Source organism: Cryptotermes secundus, unplaced genomic scaffold (genome assembly GCF_002891405.2).
Source record: "Cryptotermes secundus unplaced genomic scaffold, Csec_1.0 scaffold779, whole genome shotgun sequence".
Taxonomy (NCBI): domain Eukaryota; kingdom Metazoa; phylum Arthropoda; class Insecta; order Blattodea; family Kalotermitidae; genus Cryptotermes; species Cryptotermes secundus.
This window is the reverse complement of record NW_019737096.1, coordinates 336575-343217: the sequence shown is the minus strand read 5'-3', so window position 1 is coordinate 343217 and position 6643 is coordinate 336575. Positions and strand designations below refer to the sequence as shown.

At 41.9% G+C, this 6643-nt stretch overlaps 1 protein-coding gene across 2 annotated transcripts in view; it reads left to right on the top strand.

The window, feature by feature from the left end:
* LOC111870193 (calcium-activated chloride channel regulator 1) overlaps window positions 1-6643 on the top strand; it is a 471960-nt gene that overhangs the window by 135239 nt on the left and 330078 nt on the right. For both annotated transcript variants that reach the window (XM_033753707.1, XM_023862281.2), the window contains exon 3: window positions 945-1004. The gene's annotated coding sequence lies outside the window, so the exon portion shown is untranslated. The remainder of the gene's footprint in view (window positions 1-944; window positions 1005-6643) is intronic.

Below are 6643 nucleotides of genomic sequence, written 5' to 3'. Positions count from 1 at the left end.
TATGAAGAAAGCAGTCTTCTGGGATTTGGCACCGTGTATATGTGGTGTTAACCGACGGTCCTCCGAAACGTCGGTTAACACCACATATACACGGTGCCAAATCCCAGAAGACTGCTTTCTTCTATCTAATCTTTGATAGCTGAAACAGAAAGGCATCATACAATAACATTCTTCTGAAACCATGTTCCGCCATATTCCTTATGTGTAGACAAAGGGCTGTATGCCCTGGCATATTGTTAGAATTGTGGCTCGCTTACACAGTTCAACTGAAATTTAAAACTTGCAACGATTTTAAATACATTTTCCGAAAATCCATCCATGATTGCGCTGATGGGCGGATAGACTGGCATACCGAATATAAAACGCACTCACATGTTTGTAAAAATAATTTAAAACGATTTTATAGAATATCAGTGGTACAAGAATCGCAGGTTGGGAACCACTACTTTTTTTACTTCATTTTCCAGGTAAACTGAGCATATTGCGTCTACATAGACAATAGCTAAGTGGAAATATTTTATTGCGGTCATTTCTTTGATTGTTTCAATTTCTTCTAACTCTTCTGGGAATCGCTCGTGATTTCTGACCGGTAGTGACGTCAGTCAAGGAAAATAGTTTCGATTGTTGTTATGAAGACTGGGAGCAGTTCAGTCTAATATCCGCTTCACATGCAAAATCGTGCGTTCACCAACCGCCCCATTGTCTGATCATAGGGCTTGGTAAGTTGAGCGTTTACCGTTGGGTTGTGGAACTGCATACTATGAAGTGGCTTCTTGGGCACAAAAACTCCATTACAAATGCCACTCTTCGAAAATGGCATCATTTGCTCTGCCCGACTGTTAAAGCTATACTTAATGTCTGCCCGCTACAGAGAGATGTCGTGGAGTTGTATCACTGTTGGCGAGAAAGATTTGCTTTTCATTCCCCACTTCTCTTTTTTTCAGAGAAGGTGATGATTTCGCAGTCATCGGGAGGCAGGTTGCCTGAGGAATGAAGATTGAAATGTGAGTACTTTCCTTTCATTCATTTCAGTCCTTCAGATTCTTGTTTTCTGGAATCATGCTTTAATTATTTAACTTACAGTAAGTCTTAACGAACCTTCGGTTTCCTTAAAATGTTCAAAGTTCTTGAGTAGCTGCACAACCGGCTGCTTCTCAAGAAGGGCTCCGCTTCCTGAAGTTAGTTAAGTCGCCAGCCCATACGGCCCCAAGGTTTCCGTGTAAGTTGAAAAACCGTGCAAGTCCAAGAATGCCTAAATAAAATGTTAAAGAAATGAAAATGTATTTAGTATGGATGTACTGCACACATACTTGTACATGAAAGTAATTTAACAAAACTAATGTATATTTGTGAACGGAGTTCATGGAGGTAGGCCTAGGCCCACTGGGGCTGTAGTGCCAAGGGGGAGGGGGAAATGTATATTTATTATTAAGTCGTTTTTGGTTCAGATTCTGCAGATGATTATGGCATTGGATAAAAATGTTCATACAAGTACCTTCACTGTAAAAAATAAGGGGGACAAAAAAGGAAAAGGAAAAGAAAATTGCATCCGTGAATCTACGGATTAGTGTAACTGGAACCCGTCTAAGTTGGGGACTTATTTATATACTTATGTCCCTCTTCTTTGTTAGTTTATTCTCTCGATACAGAAAAGTCGTTGTAATGTTGCGTAAGGTTACGGCAACACAGTGCGCCGACAGAGCAAAACACTTGCTGGTTGCAAGCAGTATTAATTTTATCGGTGGATGGCTCTGCAAAAAATAAGTCCCTGTCATTATTTTCCTGAAAAATCCTTATTTAGAAGAACTTTTAAAAAGGTTTCGTTACGGATGTTATGGAGCCGGGATAGCGCAGTCGGTATAGCGACTGGCTACGGGGTGGATGACCGAGGGGTCGGAGTTCGAGCCCCGGTAGGATCAAGAATTTTCTCTTCTCCACGTCGTCCAAACCGGCTCTGGGGTCCACCTAACCTCCTATCCAATGGGTACGGTTGGCTCTTTCCAAGGGGTAAAGTGGCCGGGGCGTGAAGCTGACCACTCACCTCCAACTAGTGCCAAGGTCAAGAAAAGATTGATCTATACATCCGCTCCCTCATACGTCTTCATGGCGTAGTGCTTAATTAATTAAGCACGTAGATAATTTTTACGGATGTTATGATTGGACTGCGAATATGCGAAGCGAATCCTCTGGTACAGCAAACTGGAATCTTGTTGTGATGTTCCGAAAATATATTTTATTCTGTAACTGAAACCAATAGCACCCGGTACTTGTCTCTTGTTTCCAAGGCAACCCTTTCTCAGATTGTGTGTCATCGTCACTACTGAAGTAGAAAGAACCTATTCATTTATACGACAAGTTTTGTCAGTTTCGTTTGCCTCCGTCCCGTAATTCCATCACGGATTTATACGTGCTGACACCGTCCCCGTACCGTTGTACCGAAGTCTGTGAATCCTCTTGTTCCGTTATCCTTGCCATGAAATGCGTTTTATTACGAATCATGACACGTTTCGGGTTAAGCACAAAATGAATGACAGCGCTCGACCCTTAGGCGTGCATTTTGTAAGGCCATTTCGAATGCAGAAATCGTATGGGATCCAGGGCAACCAGGAGAGGAGGACTCTTTGTAGTGGTGAGGATTCAAAGCAGTGACTAATAACTCTGTAATGTAATAACATAACTCTGCAAGGCGCACGAGGAAATTAATCATTTGCAGTCACACCTTTGATATATTATTTATTCAATTCTCGAATGCTCTACCGTTTTTGAGTTGCTGAGAATTGTACAGGCAAATACGAAATACGTATTACGAATTCACTTTGTTTAATTATTTAATGCAAGGATCTCATGCTCATACATTCCTGCCAAGAACATGTAATTGATATAAGGCCAGCAAATATTAGGTCCAAAGTAAAGTTAAAATAAACAGTAATTTGTGAATTTCTTGTTATCAGTCAATTATTGTCTCGCCCACTCCCCCGGAAACTATAGATTAATATCAGGAAAGAAGTAGTCTGAGAATGCTTTTTTCGCTGTTGCGAGATTTGGTCTTTTGCTCAGACGTAAAGGCATAAGCATTTCAAAAGTCCAAAGGGAGATAATCGGACACGACCTTTCCTTAAAGAGGTCCTTTTGAACGCCAAGGTGGTAGAAGGATAATATCAGAAGGATGTTAGGGAAATGAAGTATGCTGACGTCAGTCGGAGGCAGAACTACTCATGTGGCGGTGATGAACTTTCCACTTTCATAATATGATTATGCACTATTACCTGCAGATGAAAGCTTCTGTGTTATAGTGGTCAGAGTTCCTGGCTACAGATCCAGAGGTCCCGGTTTCGATTCACGGCGTTACTTGATTTTCTGAGAAATAGTGGGTCTGGAACGAGGTACACTCAGCCCCATGAGGATAATTGAGCAGGTACTTGAATGGAAACATAGCGGCTCCGTTCTAGAAAACCGAGATTAACGGCCGCGGAAATCCGTTGCGCTGACCACGAGACACCCTCTGTCCGCAAAAGTAGGCAGTAACTTCGCAGACAAGCGGCGGTCGCTGGGTCGGTATAGTTAGCTTGCGGACTACAAGCCTCGGAGTTTATAGTTTTTTATTACCTGCAGATTTCACGGTCTAAAATAGGAAACCACCATGTACTTCAGGAAGAAGCATACGTAGCACGGGGAAGCAGGAAATATATTCAAAATTTCCTTCTTAAATCTTAAACGGAAGGAACAGTTTCGGAGACCTAACTGTAGATTGGACGATAATTTTAATTTAATGAGGGGGAACTAAATTGTGAAGTTGTGACATGAATTTAGCTGACTCAGAATACTACCGAATGGCTAGCTCTTCTGACGAAACGACTCTCACATTTTCCAAAACAGAATTTTTTTGTTAGCTGAATAGCCACGAGCAGCTGTAGGAAGACCTTGTATGATGCAGATAATTAGTTATCTCTTTCCACTTCTGTACTCTTACTCAGGGCGCTCCCAATACGCGAATCCGATTCTTTGCCGTGGTCATGGGTTCGTGCATGGAAAGACAATGTGAGAATAGCCTAAAGTGGTCCAGTTCGCGTGTAATCGAGTGCACGACCAACCACAAATCGCTCCCCTGTAGGCACGGCTACTGGAGATGATGAAGAGTTCCCATAGCCTTAGCGTTAATCATTACACTAGCAAGATTGTCGTGCTGAGATGCTCGTGTGAGCCTCCAGCATTTCAGATTAGTTTTCTTGGGAATCAGCATTACTCCTTATAAGCCTGCAATGGGCCAACACTGTCATTAGTTGCCACTGACATCTTTTAATCCCAGACTTTAACAAAGCTTGTGAAATTTACCTCATACTGTAGTAGGCTACTTTACTTCAGTCTTAAAGGTAAGGCCGTGGAGGTCCATAGGGTTGTGAGACGTCGAGGCTCCCATATTTTCTACACAGTCGGCTCACAGATGGCTGTAAAGTTGTCAGGCTTAAGCGCCGGCCGCTCTTTATCCTCCAGGAAGATTCCTGATACTCATTTCTGTTAGAGTCTGAGTCGACCCCAGGGCCATAATGCGAATGGAAGTATTAGGTAAATTTAAAAAATCCGCCTCATTGGACTCGAACCCGCGACCTACCGGCTTGTAGCAAAGTGCCTCAACCAACTACGCTACCGCTTGCCCCCTTCCCAATGTTTAACAAAGCTAGTGAAATTTACCTCATACTGGAATAGGCTAGCTTACTTCAGAGTTTGAACATGCGTTCTTTGCGACTTGACCTCCTCTGTGGTCCACTGGTCAAAGTTCCTGGCTACAGATCCAGAGGTCCGGGTTCGGTTTCCGGCGCTACCAGGTTTTCTGAGAAGTAGTGGGTCTGGAACGAGGTCCTCTCATCCTCGTGAGGATAATTGAGGAGCTATTTCAAGGAAATAACTGCTCCGGTGTAGAAAACCGAAATTAGCGGCCATGGGTATCCGTTGCGCTATCCGCTAAAGTTGGCACTAACTTCGCTGACAAGCAGCGGTGGCTCGGTCGATATATTTCGCTTGCGGACTAAAACCACGTAGTTTATTTGTTTGTTCTTTGCGACTTTGCTCCCCATATTGCTCTTTATTTTCGTCATCTGCAGACAAAAAATTATTTCCGACGGACTGAACTAACATTCGGCATTGCATTAATCTGCAGTACGGATATTAAAATAACCTGTTCTACGCAACAGAGCCCTTCCTGAGAAAGCAGTTTCCCATCTTTCTGGAACCTGAAGATTAAATTCCTCTTTCAAAATCCTGAGGCAGATGAATCCATCCCATTACTGCACACAATAGTTTTTTAAAGAGCCATTTAATAATATCCTTCCACTTATACGTATTTTTATGAAGTGGTCTCTCCCGTTCAGAGTCGACTAAAGTATAGGCATTTATCGTTCCTCCTGTATGCCCATCTCATCACCATGTTTTGATTCAAATAATATTTGGTGAAGGGTTCAGGTTATGAAGCTAGTCATTATGAAACTTTCTGCTGCCTCCTGTTATTTTCTCCTCTATGGCTCAGATATTCTGCTTAGTCCCTGTTCATAACACACTTGAGCTAAATATCTTTGCCCTTTAATGTAAGAAACCAAATTTCAGACAAATACAAAACAACAGGTAGAATGAGAATCTTGAATATTTTAATCTGTATAGATATTACACTGAAGTGGCATTTGTTATTGTCAAACGTAAAAAAGAGAATATACATAAATATTACATATTAATTTATGAACGTTATATTGAGCGCAATGCAGAGGCAGACTTACAAATTTTGACTTTCGTCACTCTTGTCGGTTTGCCGGTATGCGTGCCGGCTGGTTGTATCCCTTAGTGAGATCATTTGTGTCTATCGCATGTGCCAATTTATTGCTTGCGGTTTGAAGCTTTCGAGAACTTTGATAAAGTTCAGTTCAGGCGTTACGTAAAGCGCGGAACGTTTACGAACAAACGGGAAAAAGCTGAATGGCTTATAGTGTAGAATCATTACACGAAATTTAATCGAAATCCGTGATGTGAATTGGATAAGAAAATATGCGGACTGGCAGGCATGACCTCCAAATTATGCATTCACTTTACACACCGATCACGAAGGGCACATGACGCTCACGCTGGGTATTCTGATTTTGCTCGGAAGAATACAGGAAATTTTCGGAAAATCGTAATAGGAAAAGCTGTGTTGTAATCGAGATTCAAACGGAAAGTTAAACATTTTACTGTCTCTCTCGTTACTCCACATTAACACATCCCTCAGTGTTAGAGCTGCACGAGAAAGTTGTAATGCCCTAACCTGAAAACAGCAGGAGCAGAGAAAAGAACAACCCAGGAACGTGCTACAGAGAACACATTCTTTTTAGAGGCAAAAGTGCAAGAACATGAAGCAGCAAAAAACAGGGACACTGAGAACAAAAGGCTAGTGTAATACTGCATCAGAGTTTCGCCAGTTAGGTTACCATAGAAACAAACAAGTTAGGAAATATATGTTTATTATAGCAATAGTGGAACTTTAGCTCATTTTTCTTTAATTGATTTATTCCGAAAACCGCAAGAATAGGGAACAAAACCATACTGCCGAATTACTGGGTTTTTGGACTTTTCCGTCGCCCGGAATTCTAGGTTATAGAAGACACTGCGTTTCGGAAACTGG